At 45.9% G+C, this 16,594-nt stretch overlaps 1 protein-coding gene across 1 annotated transcript in view; it reads right to left on the reverse strand.

Annotated features, from left to right (window-relative positions):
- Positions 1-4,404, reverse strand: part of LOC134927084 (cytochrome P450 2C20-like) — a 178,091-nt gene extending 173,687 nt beyond the window's left edge. The window contains exon 1 of the mRNA XM_063921082.1: positions 4,299-4,404. The gene's annotated coding sequence lies outside the window, so the exon portion shown is untranslated. The remainder of the gene's footprint in view (positions 1-4,298) is intronic.
- Between the last annotated feature and the right edge of the window lie 12,190 nt (positions 4,405-16,594).

Below are 16,594 nucleotides of genomic sequence, written 5' to 3' on the forward strand. Positions count from 1 at the left end.
GAAAGGGTAGGTAAGAGGTGGATCAGTGGATATCATGGCAGGGTAAGTGAGAGGGGGATCAGTGTCCATGGTGACTAGGTAGGTAAGAGGTGGATTAGTGGCCATCATGGCAATGTAGGAAAGAGGTGGATCAGTGGCTATTATGTCAGGGTGAGTGAGAGGTGGATCAGTGGTCATCATGGCAGGGTAGGTGAGAGGTGGATCAGTGGCTATTATGGCAATGTAGGAGAGAGGTGGATCAGTGGCTACTATGTCAGGGTGAGTGAGAGGGGGTAATTTAGAATTGATCGCAGCAGCAAAATGTTTAGCAGTTGGGCAAAACCATGTGCACTGCAGGGGGGGGGGGCAGATATAACATTTATTAACAGCTTCTCATATTAACAGTTTCTTATATAGAGTAGCATATTCCATTGTGCTATACAATTAGAGCAACAGTAATAGAACAAAACTAGGCAAAAACAGACAGACATAGAGGTAGGAAGGCATGTGCAGAGAGAGTTAGATTTGGGTGAGGTGTGGCTGGTGGGGCAGATGTAACATGTGCAGAGAGAGTTAGATTTGGGTGGGTGTGTCCAAACTGAAATCTAATTTGCAGTGTAAAAATAAAGCAGCCAGTATTTACCCTGCACAGAAACAATATAACCCACCCAAATCTAACTCTCTCTGCACATGTTACATCTGCCTCCCCTGCAGTGCACATGGTTTTACCAAACTGCTAACAAATTTGCTGCTGCGATCAACTCCGAATTACCCCCATAGTCTTTTCCTGTGAGGTCATGCCCCTTGCAGTGAGGCCACGCACTCCGTTGACATGCACCGTCAGCACGCACACATTTTTTTCAGTAAAATACATTTTTAAAATATTCAGGAGATGGAGAAGCATTTTTACTATTCATACTGGGAGCCATATTGTCTGGGTACAGTGCTACCTGGATCTCCATGTGGCCCTTCTAGACAATCGGGGCCTCAGTGCAAACACTAAAAAATGTACCCCCCCATAGATATTGTAAAATAAAATATTTGCTTATGCCCCAAAAGGGGTGTGACCTCTTCAAAAGGGGCATGGCCTTGCATCAATGGGCATGGCATTGAAAGAAAAGACTGCCTTACACTGACACAATAGTGCCACTTAAACCATATTATGCCCCTCACAAACAGTAATGTCCCTTGCACCATATTATGCCCCACACAATAATTCCCTGGCACCATATAATATACCCCACACAATAATTCCCTGGCACCATATTATGCTCCCCACAGCAATGGCTCTGGCACCATATTGTGCCCTACACAAATAGTAATGCCCCTTGCACCATATTATGACCCACAGACAGTAATGCCCCTTGCACCATATTATCATATTATGTGCCACACAGATATTAATACACCTTGCATCATATTTATTTATGCGTGCCCGACACAGTAATGCACCTTAGAGTTATGCCATAATACCTGCTCGTTACAGGATGTTGCTGCCACCATCCTCTGCTATGGTCCGTCCTGGCACTGTTGCGCTGTTCATGCCTGCCAGTCTTGTAAATGTCCCTCACAAAATAGCCGCCACCTCCTCTAGCAACTACCAGAAGTGTTTCCTCTGATGCACCAACCATTTTGAGTGAGACATTTCCAACAGTATCCCATGAGGACGGCCACATTTATTCTGCAGCAGGAAAACACCTCAAAAATACAGCCTACAGTATGTCATTAAGGACTAGTTTCAAGGTAAGGAGGAATAAAGAGTCCTGGAAGTGATGATATGGCCCTGACCTCAACATCATCGATTCTGTCTGGGATTACATGAAGAGACAGAAGGATTTCATTCACAGATCTGTTGTTAGTTCTCCAAGATGTTTGGAACAACCTTCCTGCTGAGTTCCTTAAAAACCTGTGTGCAAGTGTACCTAGAAGAATTGTAAAATTAAATATATCACTGACCTACAGAAGAAAAGGATTGTGGCAGGGAACAGTTTGTTTCGGTGCACTCTATCCCACTCACAAGTATATGTCTGTGATGTTTATTACATTTCATAAATTTGTTGCTGAATATGTATTTTCAGACATAAATTGCCAATACCCACGTGGAATACTTCCTTTATTCTAATTTCACATGCAGTATTATTATGGCCTAAATATTTGACCATACAAAGCGAAATATTTAAAAACAATATAGAAATAGAAAAACATAAAGAAAAGAAAATCTTTATTAGACAGATTTCTGTCTTGTATACAAAATAAAATTATTGTTAAAACCAAATCGTGTGCCGCCTATTATTTCTTATATAATCAATATACTCTTGTGATGAGTATAAATGTTTATAGCTCCAATATTATATATATATATATATATATATATATATATATATATATATATATATATATATATATCTCCTACGAATATTAATATATTATTATCCTTGCCACAAATTTCTGTACATGATACGCAACTGTATCTATATCCGAGTGGTATATTGTATGAGGTTCTAAATATAATCCGTGTTAATCTCAATTAATTATTGAAAGAAGGAGTGAATATAGAATTGATATTTCAATCACAGCCTTGGTGTTTGTAATGTGTCTACTCACTTTATTTTACTGGCAACAAATAGTTTCAATTTTATATTTCTTTATGTACAGAGATTGGCAACAAATGTTGTTATGTGAGTTTCAATTAGAATTCTTGGCAGTCTGCCCTTATTTCTGTACTGCAGACATTAAGCAGACATTACACATACTAAAAATGTGGTTGTTTATAATTTTTTGCCCCAGATATTTGTTATCTCAATCTGTGTCCCTAAGTATATCACGGCCGGGCACAGATGTGTAAAATTACACAGATATACTGTAGTTGCTGATAACATCCAACAACAGGGGAAATACATCCCAAGTAATGTACCAATCAGTTCATATATATTGTGTTTGATGTTCCAGTCTAATTCCAGATATATCTTATCCTATGCTCTTATACGCAATGTTCTATAATTTCCCATGCACTGTGTATCAATTATACATATGTCAGGACACCTATCCTTATTTTTCAATATCAATATTGTACAACCGTGTGTCCCCCGTGTGGACACTAGATGTGATGATTACTACAGGGACTGGTGCCTGCTCTAATTCAAATAAATAGTAATAGATCGTTAGTTGATAGATTACAGATTATATCATAATTTAATGAAGAAGTGATGTTACAATGCACTCATTTTTAAGTTTGTTATTACACTCAAATGGTGCCCTCCAAAATAAATATTCCCATCCTCAGTACATAATATGCCCTGAGACGATCATTTTTATAATACCAAAGTGCAGGGGAATAATCTTCACTGAATATTTCCTTATATGTAAGAGTCAGCGATTGATATAGATTAGATCATTTGGCATAATACTTGAACTAGGGATATGCTAACTCTGCTTCTCATAGGCATGTATTATTGAGCATGGCAGAATGTCAAAGAATAACAATATGTCAGCGAGTAGCACATTTTTTATATATATATATATGTGTGTAACACCAGGCTTCCTATCACTAAGTCTCCTCCAAACACTGAAAGGCATATAGGTATACAGTAAAGGGCAAGTCAATTATGAGCTATGAAACATTAACATAGATCTGGTGGCGCATGGCTACACCAATGCGCATTTCGCATTATGGTAGAGCTTCCTCTACCATATCCACTCGGATATAGGTACAGTTACGTATCATGTACAGAAATTTATGGCAAGGATAATAATATATTAATATTCGTAAGAGATATATATAAATAATTGGAGCTATAAACATTTCTACTCATCACAAGAGTATATTGATTATATAAGAAATAATAGGCGGCACACGATTTGGTTTTAACAATAATTTTATTTTGTACACAAGACAGAAATCTGTCTAATAAAGATTTTCTTTTCTTCACGTTCTTCTATTTCTATATTGTTTTTAAATATTTTGCTTTGTATGGTCAAATATCTAGGCCATAATAATACTGCATGTGAAATAAGAATAAAGGAAGTATTCCACGTGGGTATTGGCAATTTATGTCTGAAAATACATATTCAGCAACAAATTTATGAAATGTAATAAACATCACAGACATATACTTGTGAGTGGGATAGAGTGCACCCAACAAACTGCTCCCTGCCACAATCCTTTTCTTCTGTATATTCTTTTGGATTAGTGGGTAGCACCGATGTTTCTATGCACATGTGTTATTCATATTAAGAACTTAACATATAATCCCCAATACTAAAATTAATCACCAGTAGTTCAGGTGCGGGATATTCTCTCTCAAATTTATATCACTGACCTGTTAATCTGGTTCCTCAACTTGTCTTCTCTTCAACCAAATGACTGTGCTCCGGTTTATAAATGAAATGAGCAAACACAAATCTGGATAAAAGGTTCTCTGCCCTTTGTACCAGGACTTTGTGCTTTGGATGCAGTTTCCTTAAACACAGAGCTTTTAATAAGTTATTTTATATAGACCCCAGGAGGCTGTGAGATTGGGAAGGATGGAGGTGATTCTAGTTGGCAGTGTCCCAGTGGTAGTGCCGATTATATAATGGGTGCAAGGTGTGCTGTACACACAGACCCTAATATTTGTAGACTGTGCATGCACTGGACTACTGTATCACACCAGTGATGTGCGGTGAGGCCAGTGAATGGTGAGGCTCTGGCTTATTGCGGCAGTGCACCCCCCACCCCCCCAAGAAAGAAGAAAAAAATGTAGTGCTCCCCCTATTTAACCAAAACCAGCACCAGTCGGGGGGGGGGGGGGGGGGGGGGGGTGGGGGGGGTGACGCTCAGTGAGGGGACACCCCCCACACCAGTTAGCCCAGGGTTGGCATTCCTCAGAAAGTGGGGACACCAAAAATGTAAATGGGGTCCCCCCTCCTGAGCAACAACCAGCACTGCTATGCCGTGCCCTGGTGGCGGTGGGTACAGGGTTCATGGCATACAGTGCTAACTCTGGTGCAGATGTTTTAACCTGGAGAAGGCATAAGAAAGTGATAAACCAGTGATAAGTGCAAGGTGATAAACGCACCAGCCAATCAGCTCCAATATGTAAATTGACAGCAGCTGATTGGTTGGTGCGTTTATCACCGTGCACTTATCACTAGTTTATCACTTCCTTATGCCTTCTCCATATTAATACATCTGCACCAGTATTAGTATGTCATGAACCCCGCACTTACCGCCACCAGGGGTGCAGGGCATAGCAGTGCTGGTTGTTGCTCAGGATGGGGGACCCCATTTAAATATGCCTTCTCCAGGTTAATACATCTGCCCCATTGTTCTTTACAGTCGGCCTACAGGTCCCAGCAAGCCTGCCCCAACATGCCAACACTTGGAAAACCACAAGTGCCAGCATGCCCCGTCATTAAGGGCCTGCTGACAGCTGTAGTCTGCCTGTAAAGAAAATGTTAAAATAAAAACACAAAACCTAATGTTTTAATAGTTTATTTATCTGCGCCTTCCCCTGAGGGCGGCGGCCTTTAAGCTCTTTTTCATGGCCGCCGCCTCCCCAGGGCTTCCAGCGTTTTCTGTCTTCGGGAGCTCTTGCCTGTTGCCTCCGCGCTACCGGACTGACCGCAGCTGGCTTTTATCAGGCAGTTGAGGGGGCGGGGTGAAGACGCGGCGAGTCGTGATTAGCTCGCGGAGGCCATCTTGAATTTCAAAAATTACACTGAGGTGCCATTTTTGAAAAGGGAAGTCGGCTCTCCACTGCCGTACTCTGCAGAATGTCTGTCAGGGACTGGATCCTCTCGGGTAAAGGTCTGTCGCCAGCCACCCTTTCTCTGCCGGGTCCCGCTGCCACGATGTCTGCCGCATTTCACCGCCGCATGTGCCCGCTAGTCCCATCACATCTGCGGGACTGACAGGGGCTAAATGCACGCCCCTGTCATTGAGGCACAAGTATAGGAGCCGCTTCCCTATTCTTATTCAATGGACTTTTACAGCCTATGGCTTCGCCCTGCCCCCTTCCTGCACCCCCCCCCCCCGCTACCCGAACTTTAGCGTTAGCAGCAGGAGGTACCTCTCCCGCTGCCTCCCACCCTAAAATGCAGGGATTTTTAATGGGGGAAATTAGTAAAATAATAAAAGAAGATATTTATCACAGAATCTGTTATAAATATCTTCTTTGTATTATTTTAATCATTATGACAGGGGAGGCGCTCAGTCTCCTTGTGTGCCCAGCACTCTTCATCAATGCCCGGATTACCATGATGCTAGTATTGTGAAATGGTCTTTTTCATTTAGAAATAATTATACTACTACTACTACTACTACTACTACTACTAGTAATAATAATAATAATAATAATAATACACAGTGGCTTGCTATATCAATGTAATACTCATATGTGAGTGATATCTAGAAGTTTAATCTCTATTGTTTAATATTTGCTCCCTCGGAACTCTCCCCAGAAGTGGCCGCTGTGCTTGTGTAACACCCCTGGTGTAGGCAGGGTATATCTAAGTGGTTGAGAGAGGTACAGTATCACGGGTGTTGGGTGGCTATGTGATGGACCTTTCCCCTGAAATGTTATCCCCCACACCTTGTCCCGTAGTACTGTGCTCAGAGAGGGAGGATAGATTAATACAAATCAGAAGTGAGTTAGCAATTTCAACAGGAGGTCTTTTTATTGAGCTGCAATGAACTCTGGATTGATGATTCTTTGATTAATTGACTTTAAATTTGAAGAATCACAAAATAATTGGGCATCATGTAGAACAAGAGAATGCAATTTGCTACAGTTCACACCCCAAAGGATCATTCAGTATGTAAAAGTCAATTGGTTTGAATCACAGAAAAAGAATTTCATTGAAATCACATATCAACATAAGTACGCAGTACGGATGGTGTAATGGTTAGCATTACTGCCTCACAGCACTGAGGTCATGGGTTCGATTCCTACCATGGCACTAACTGTGTGGAGTTTGTATATTCTCCTCGTACTTGCGTGGGTTTCCTCCGGGTACTCCGGTTTCCTCCCACAATCCAAAAACATACTGGTAGGTTAATTGGCTCCCAACAAAATAAACCCTGGTGTGAATGTATCTGTGTGTACATGTGATAGGGAATCTAGATTGTAAGCTCCACTGGGGCAGGGACTGATGTGAATGGGCAAATATTCTCTGTAAAGCGCTTCGGAATATGTGTGCACTATATAAATAACTGGAAATAAATAATAATAATAATAATAATAATAACATAAAACAACTGGAATCACAAATAATAGCTTCAGGCATTAGCATTCCATGCTATAATGTGGTGATGAGAAGAAAAATTGAAAACATGTTCAATAATCATAAACTTTTACATTCTAGCTTTCCGTAGCCAAGGTATCAATATCTTCACTGGCAAATATCGTTGGAGCTCTGGTTGAAATCTGCTGTGCCAATGGGGGATTGGGCACAGATGTATGGGGGAATCCTGTGTTGGGATAAACGCAATTGTACTCAGTACAATTGACATTAACACTGCCCTTTTTAACACTGCACAGTCACTAACAAGAATTTTGTAGTTTGAAGGGCACACTAACCTGTGGCTTCGGCTGTCAGTTGCTCAAAAAACATCAGCACTGCAGGAGGGGGGGGGGGGGGGCAGATGTAACATGTGCAGAGAGAGTAGATTTGGGTGGGGTGTGTTCAGACTGAAATCTAAATTGCAGTATAAAAATAATGCAGCCAGTATTTACCCTGCACAGAAACAATATACCCCACCCAAATCTAATTCTCTCTGCACATGTTACATCTGCCCCAACTGCAGTGCACATGGTTTTGCCCATTAGCTAACAAATTTGCTGCTGCGATCAGTTCTGAATTAGGCCCTATGTTACCATGTTACTAGACAGTGACGGCCAGACATAACAGTGGCCAAATAAATGAATGATAACGAAGTCTGAAGTCAGATTCACTAATTAGTAACTAAGCCCTGATAAGGGTCATAGCCTGGTAAATACAGAGGGAACAATTTCTGCTAATGCAGGAATCAGACTAAATAACAAGGACACAGGAACAGAACGTTCATGTCTGGGCGCTACACTCGTTATTACTGATGTATAGCGAGCAGAGCAAACAAGGCATGTTACTATAATACGGGGAGTGGTCGAGTAATCGCAGGTGTGCCATGGCCGTCCAGCAGTTGCGATCTTACTTGCAACTGGAGTGCCCTAAGTGCCCTGGGAGAGCAGCTCAGCCTGCGCGTCCTCAGAGGACTCAGACTCTGACATGACCTGATCTGCAGCGATGGTACCGATGTATCAGCAGTTATACGCTCCGACCCGATCTGGAGCGATGGTACTGATGTATCGGCAGTTATACGCTGTTAGATGGAAATCATACGGCATCAGTGTGCATCCCTATGCTCAGGTTATCTTCTGCCCATATTGGCATATAACCAGTGGCGGTTCTTGCCACGGGCAAGCGGTACTTTTGCCCGGGGCGCCGCACCAGGGCAAGAACCGCCACTGTGCCCCCCGCAGTGCCCTGCTGTGCCCCCCACTTTGAAGGGAACCAGACGCGTAGCGTCTAGTTTCCCTTCATTGAGAAGACCTTAGTTGTGCGGTGCGCGATGACGTCATCGCGCACCGCACAGCAAAGGTCCTCTCCATGAAGGGAAACTAGACGCTACGGTCTAGTTTCCCTTCATCTAGAGGACCTTTGCTGTGTAATGCGCGATGATGTCATCGCGCACCGCACAGCATAGTGGCACAGACACTAGGGGGTCATAATTGACCTCTAGTGTCTATGCTGTTCTATGGAAGAGACGTAATAACGTCTCTCCCATAGATCGAAGAGAGGAGAGCAGAAGATCGGCGCCGCCGGCGGAGGGGGTCTGGATCAGGAACGGGGATGGTAAGTATTCTTTTTATTTATTTTTATTTTTTCTTTCAGCGTGTTGACCACGCCCCCAATTGAAGCCACGCCCCCATATTTTGCCCGGGGTGCCACAAACCTTAGAACCGGCCCTGCATATAACTGCAACTGCATATGGCAATAGATAGCAGCAGCACCAGCAAGAACACCCGCACCTGCATTAGGCACATTATGTTCTTTACGCCTGGGAATCCGACAGGAATTTGTTGCTGTCTGCACATTTATTTGTGTCCACAATCATCATTTCTTCTCCTGCGTTGTCAGCTTTCATGACTATGGGGCCTATATATATATATATATATATTTATTGTGGCAATAAGGAATGATTGGTGTGTGGTATGTATCACAGAGCCTGTGCCAGGGGGCAGCTCTGATAAAAGGTGATCCCGTCGCAGAGCGTCACAGCAAAGTGATATGTTATTATGATAATGGTCAGAGGCTGCCAAAAGGGATAGAACCTCTCCTGTGTTAATGCCAAAGTGCTGATGGCTGATGGCATAAGCCAATGGGGCCAATCTCTGACAGCCATGGCGGGCCCAGCTACTTGGGAGGGGGAGTGTTGTGTGTGGCTGCACGCTGTATACAACAGGAAGGGGGGGACAGCAGGAATCGGGACTTCCCCCATGTCTCCTCCAGCAGGCCTTGAGATGAATAAAGAGTACCTGCCTGCCAACTGAAGGGGTGCATTTATCATAGATCGCATATTCAATGACATCTGGGCTGAATCTAACTGCCTAGGATGGCATTACAATATGTGATCACATCAAGCGGATGTATTAATCAGCACCTACAGGGACAAGGGTTCCAAAAGGAGCTCGCCCCTGCAATGTGCTATGAGGGCTGCTGGGTGGTCAGTGTGACCACACAAATGTGGTACCCTGGAAAATTGGTGTGCATGCCCCTTTAAGAGCGCTTATCGATCTGCAGCAGCAGGGGAAGGCACTGGTACAGCAGGAGTTAAGCTGAGCCCATGGTGTCACATGGTCTGAAAGAAGAGTGCTGATTGGACAGAGGCAGCTTGGGTAAAAGAAGAGCCTTGTGGGAAGAAGAAAGAGGAGCGGTGTAGTGGAGACAGGAGGTGCTGGAGATACAGGCAGAGCAGAGCAAAGCGGGAGCTGAGGACAAGGCTATACGCAGGATGATGGGCGGTGACAGCGGCAGGGTGGAGACGGAAGCCAAGTGCTGGAGATCTGGTGTTGAGACACTGCAGCTGGAGACCAGACACTGCTACGCCTGGTAAGAGGAGCGGACGCCGTGGCTATCTTTTGTCAGCGAGGAGCAAACTGAAACAGGCCCAGCAAGTGTATACCTCCGCTCCTAGGGTGAGTATACTGACAGCCCAAGCCACAGGCAAGTGTGCCTTTCAAACTCCACAACCCTTGTTAGTGACTGTGCAGTGCTAAAAAGGGCAGTGTTAATGTCAATTGTACTGAGAACAATTGAGTTTATCCCAACACAGGATCCCCCCATACATCTGTGCCCAGCCCCCCATTGTCACTCTGTGGCACAGCAGGTTTCAACCTGTCAAAGTCGAAAATATTACATACACACAACATGCAAACTCCAAACAGAGTGGCCTCTGTTCGGGCGCGTTGCCGCCGTGAGTACGCATACACGCACGTTACGTACACAGGTTCACGAGCCTTGCGTATTGGCGCGTGGTAAGAGTATATACGGTAGCATACACATTCGCACAGAAAAGCCCCAAAGACATATTCCATATTCTATTCACACATAGGGGGTCATTCCGAGTTGTTCGCTCGTTGCCGATTTTCGCAACGGAGCGATTAAGGCGAAAATGCGCATGGTACGCAGTGCGCAGGCGCTAATTAATTTAGCACAAAACTTAGTAGATTTACTCACGTCCGAACGAAGAATTTTCATCGTTGAAGTGATCGGTGAGTGATTGACTTCCTGTGGGTGTTTCTGGGCGGAAACTGACCGTTTTCTGGGAGTGTGCGGAAAAACGCAGGCGTGCCAGGATAAAACGCGGGAGTGTCTGGAGAAACGGGGGAGTGGCTGACCGAACGCAGGGCGTGTTTGTGACGTCAAACCAGGAACGAAACGGGCTGAGCTGATTGCAGTGTAGGAGTAAGTCTCGAGCTACTCAGAAACTGCTAAAAAATTTCTATTCGCAATTCTGCTAATCTTTCGTTCGCAATTCTGCTAAGCTAAGATACACTCCCAGAGGGCGGCGGCCTAGCGTGTGCAATGCTGCTAAAAGCAGCTAGCGAGCGATCAACTCGGAATGAGGGCCTTAGTCTCCATACACATTGTCAGCAACTTACATACACTTAAAAGGAAAAACAACAGAGATATTCAGCTTTACATGATGTGAGGGGATGGAGTAATTTTAGGACTTAGTGTATGGTATCCAGATGTGCAGTATTTTGAGATCTCCATTCCGGTTGCTATTTGCAGTTTATCGCATGTTTCTGCACATAGATATGCGCAGAATTGTAATATTTGCAAACTGCTGTAATACTGTACTCATATTCGGCGGGAACCCAGTGGCGAACAGCTGCAAATACACCTGGAACAAACATCGCCCATTCATACAAACCGACCAATGACCCCTCATGTACTGTAAATGACTTGCCCCCTGACCTATGAAAGAAGAGCTTACATTCCCCTTTGTACTGTATTTGGACACAGGCCCTCATTCCGAGTTGTTCGCTCGCTAGCTACTTTTAGCAGCATTGCACACGCTAAGCCGCCGCCCTCTGGGAGTGTATCTTAGCTTAGCAGAATAGCGAACGAAAAATTAGCAGAATTGCGAATAAAAAATTCTTAGCAGTTTCTGAGTAGCTCCAGACTTACTCCTGCACTGCGATCAGCTCAGGCCGTTTCGTTCCTGGTTTGACGTCACAAACACGCCCTGCGTTCGGCCAGCCGCTCCCCCGTTTCTCCAGATACTCCCGTGTTTTATCCTGGCACGCCTGCGTTTTTCCGCACACTCCCAGAAAATGGTCAGTTTCCACCCAGAAACACCCACTTCCTGTCAATCACACTCCGAACACTTCAACGATGAAAAATCTTTGTTCGGCCGTGAGTAAATTTACTAAGTTTTGTGCAAAAATACTTAGCGCATGCGCACTGCGAACCATGCGCATGCGCATTTTTGCCTTAATCGCTCCGTTGCGAAAATCGGCAACGAGCGAACAATTCGGAATGACACCCACATTGTATAAAACAGAGGCCTCCTGACCGGGCTCAGTGTAATCTCTGAAGGTCATCTTGGTAAGACTGACTGAGGCCTAGATCCAGGAGCGCTTGCTAAAACGTATGTACTATTGGTTGTAGCTCTTCTCTGTAATACTGTTGTATCTTTACTTTGTATCTTTTGAGTAAATATTGTTGATGCGTTGGACCACAACATTACATTTAACTACTGGTGTTGCATTCCATTCTTGTGTGGGATAAGGTGTATTCAACCACTCGTGTCACTGCATTGTGCGCATAACGTGTCGGCGCATATACGCAACCTTTATACATACTTTAGCGGTTATATACATATGATTAGCGGCAGCAGCGTCTCGAACCCTAGTGTGATAAGTAGTGATGAGCGGGTTTGGTTCCTCGAGATCCGAACCCCCCCGAACTTCACCCATTTTACACGGTTCCGAGGCAGACTCGGATCTTCCCGCCTTGCTCGGTTGACCCGAGCGCGCCCGAACATCATCATCCCGCTGTCGGATTCTCGCGAGATTCGTATTCTATATAAGGAGCCGCCCGTCGCCACCATTTTCACTCGTGCTTTGGAGATGATAGGGAGAGGACGTGGCTGCGTTCTCTCAGTTTCTGTGTTCAGTGTGCTGCAAATATCTGTGCTCAGTGTGCTGCAAAATATCTGTGCTCAGTGTGCTGCAAATATCTACGTTCTCTGCCTGAAAAACGCTCCATATCTGTGCTGCATTGTAGTATATAGTAGGAGGACAGTGCAGAATGTTGCTGTGACCACCAGTATATATAGCAGTACAGTACAGTAGTCCATTGCTCTACCTCTGTGTCGTCAAGTATACTATCCATCCATATCTGTGCTGCATTGTAGTATATAGTAGGAGGACAGTGCAGAATTTTGCTGTGACCACCAGTATATTTATAGTAGTGATGTGCACCGGAAATTTTTCAGGTTTTGGTTTTGGATTCGGTTCCACAGCCATGTTTTGGATTCGGACGCGTTTTGGCATAACCTCCCTGTCGGATTCGGGTGTGTTTTGGATTCGGGTGTTTTTTTACAAAAACCCCTCAAAAACAGCTTAAATCATAGAATTTGGGGGTCATTTTGATCCCATAGTATTATTAACCTCAATAACCATAATTTCCACTCATTTCCAGTCTATTCTGAACACCTCACACCTCACAATATTATTTTTAGTCCTAAAATTTGCACCGAGGTCGCTGGATGGCTAAGCTAAGCGACCCAAGTGGCCGACACAAACACCTGGCCCATCTAGGAGTGGCACTGCAGTGTCAGACAGGATGGCCCTTCAAAAAAATAGTCCCCAAACAGCACATGATGCAAAGAAAAAAAGAGGCGCAATGAGGTAGCTGTGTGACTAAGCTAAGCGACCCTAGTGGCCGACACAAACACCTGGCCCATCTAGGAGTGGCACTGCAGTGTCAGGCAGGAGGGCAGATTTAGAAAATAGTCCCCAAACAGCACATGATGCAAAGAAAAAAAGAGGTGCAATGAGGTGCAATGCTCTACCTCTGTGTTGTCAAGTATACTATCCATCCATACCTGTGCTGCATTTTAGTTGTGCGCAGTATATAGTAGGAGGACAGTGCAGAAATTTGCTGACCACCAGTATATATATAGCAGTACGGTACAGTAGTCCATTGCTCTACCTCTGTCATCAAGTATACTACAAAAGTTCAGTAAAATGACCAAAATTCAAAATTAAAAGCGTCTGATGAGAAGTGTAAACTTGCCAATATGCCATTTACGACACGGAGTGGCAAGGAACGGCTGAGGCCCTGGCCTATGTTCATGGCTAGTGGTTCACATTAACATGAGGATGGAAGCACTCATCCTCTCGCTAAAAAACTGCAGTGCCACTCCTAGATGGGCCAGGTGTTTGTGTCGGCCACTTGTGTCGCTTAGCTTAGCCATCCAGCGACCTCGGTGCAAATTTTAGGACTAAAAATAATATTGTGAGGTGTGAGGTGTTCAGAATAGACTGGAAATGAGTGGAAATTATGGTTATTGAGGTTAATAATACTATGGGATCAAAATGACCCCCAAATTCTATGATTTAAGCTGTTTTTGAGGGTTTTTTGTAAAAAAAAACACCCGAATCCAAAACACACCCAAATCCGAAAAAAAAATTTCAGGGAGGTTTTGCCAAAACGTGTCCAAATCCAAAACACAGCCGCGGAACCGAATCCAAAACCAAAACCTGAAAAATTTCCGGTGCACATCACTAATTATTATGACCACCTCCTAAATTTGATGGCGGCAGCGTGAAGCACAGAAGTACCTCACGTGTCGCGCTCTGGCTTGGTGGGTATATAGGTCATGCAATAGGCCGTCGTACACGTATACCTTATTGCTGTCATGGGTAAAAGGGGCGAATTGTCTGCTCGCGTGCTGCTGCGGTGAAGGTGTATCGTGACTGAACAAATGGCATCATTGCAAATAACCACGTGTCATTGATGTGAGAGGTGACCGTCGGCTACAAAGGTCTGCGAGGGCCGAACGACACACTACAGTGGAGCTGCTCACCGTCAGAATGTATCTGGGGCCACCAGACGTGTGCTTAACACAACAGTTCAGCCCGTTTAGCTGCTGTCTGTGCCGCACACGTCAGCTACTCTGGCTATTAGCTGGTGCTCATAATAATCTGACTCCCCCACCAGCGATGCAGCCACGATCAGTGAGCGCAGCTCCATCTTTATAGACTGGATACAGCCTATGTCCCTACACCACCAATGGGCTTCTAACACAAGCACACTCAGAGGGAACCCTCCCATGGCCACCACCAATGGGCCTCCAACACAAGCACACTCAGAGGGAACACCCCCCCCATGGCCACCACCAATGGGCCTCCAACACAAGCACACTCAGAGGGAACACCCCCCATGGCCACCACCAATGGGCCTCCAACACAAGCACACTCAGAGGGAACACCCCCCTACATGGCCACCACCAATGGGCCTCCAACACAAGCACACTCAGAGGGAACCCCCCATGGACACCACCAATGGGCCTCCAACACAAGCACACTCAGAGGGAAACCCCCATGGCCACCACCAATGGGCCTCCAACACAAGCACACTCAGAGGGAACCCCCCCATGGCCACCACCAATGGACCTCCAACACAAGCACACTCAGAGGGAACCCCCCCCCATGGCCACCACCAATGGACCTCCAACACAAGCACACTCAGAGGGAACCCCCCATGGACACCACCAATGGGCCTCCAACACAAGCACACTCAGAGGGAAACCCCCATGGCCACCACCAATGGGCCTCCAACACAAGCACACTCAGAGGGAAACCTCCCCCCCCCATGGCCACCACCAAAGGGCCTCCAACACAAGCACACTCAGAGGGAACCCCCCATGGCCACCACCAATGGGCCTCCAACACAAGCACACTCAGAGGGAACCCCCCCATGGCCACCACCAAAGGGCCTCCAACACAAGCACACTCAGAGGGAACCCCCCATGGCCACCACCAATGGGCCTCCAACACAAGCACACTCAGAGAGAACCCCCCCATGGCCACCACCAATGTGCCTCTAACACAAGCACACTCAGAGGGAACACCCCCCCATGGCCACCACCAATGGGCCTCCAACACAAGCACACTCAGAGGGAACACCCCCCCATGGCCACCACCAATGGGCCTCCAACACAAGCACACTCAGAGGGAACACCCCCCTACATGGCCACCACCAATGGGCCTCTAACACAAGCACACTCAGAGGGAACCCCCCTACATGACCACCACCAATGGGCCTCTAACACAAGCACACTCAGAGGGAACCCCCCTACATGACCACCACCAATGGGCCTCCAACACAAGCACACTCAGAGGGAACCCCCCCATGGCCACCACCAATGGGCCTCCAACACAAGCACACTCAGAGGAAACCCCCCCATGGCCACCACCAATGGGCCTCTAACACAAGCACACTCAGAGGGAACCCCCCCCTACATGGCCACCACCAATGGGCCTCCAACACAAGCACACTCAGAGGGAACCCCCCCATGGCCACCACTAATGGGCCTCCAACACAAGCACACTCAGAGGGAACCCCCCCCCCCCCATAGCCACCACCAATGGGCCTACAACACAAGCACACTCAGAGGGAACCCCCCCATGGCCACCACCAATGGGTGTATGTGACACTGCAGAGGCCCAGTGGCATTGAGTTCCCAGTACTGCTCCACTACATGTAGCAGCCTATTCCCTTAGTAACTATCCTTCTAGTCCTCTCATGACATCATAACGTTCCCCCAGGTGTCACCAGGCAGCAGAATGCGTGATCTCTGCGGTGGGTAGTGCAGTCCTGGAGTCTGTTGTCAGACTGGGGGGGTGATGGAGGGCACCTGGACCGCGTGATCGGTGACCAGGAGTAATATGCGTGTGCTAGTGCATGTCTACATCCTGAATGCTGTTGAGCTGGTACTATATTTCTTCTACACCAGTGGATCCCAACCTCGGTCCTCAACCTCAGAACTCAAAACAGTTCATGTTTTCCAGGTCTC

The sequence above is a fragment of the Pseudophryne corroboree genome, chromosome 5 (genome assembly GCF_028390025.1).
Source record: "Pseudophryne corroboree isolate aPseCor3 chromosome 5, aPseCor3.hap2, whole genome shotgun sequence".
In the NCBI taxonomy this organism is placed as follows: domain Eukaryota; kingdom Metazoa; phylum Chordata; class Amphibia; order Anura; family Myobatrachidae; genus Pseudophryne; species Pseudophryne corroboree.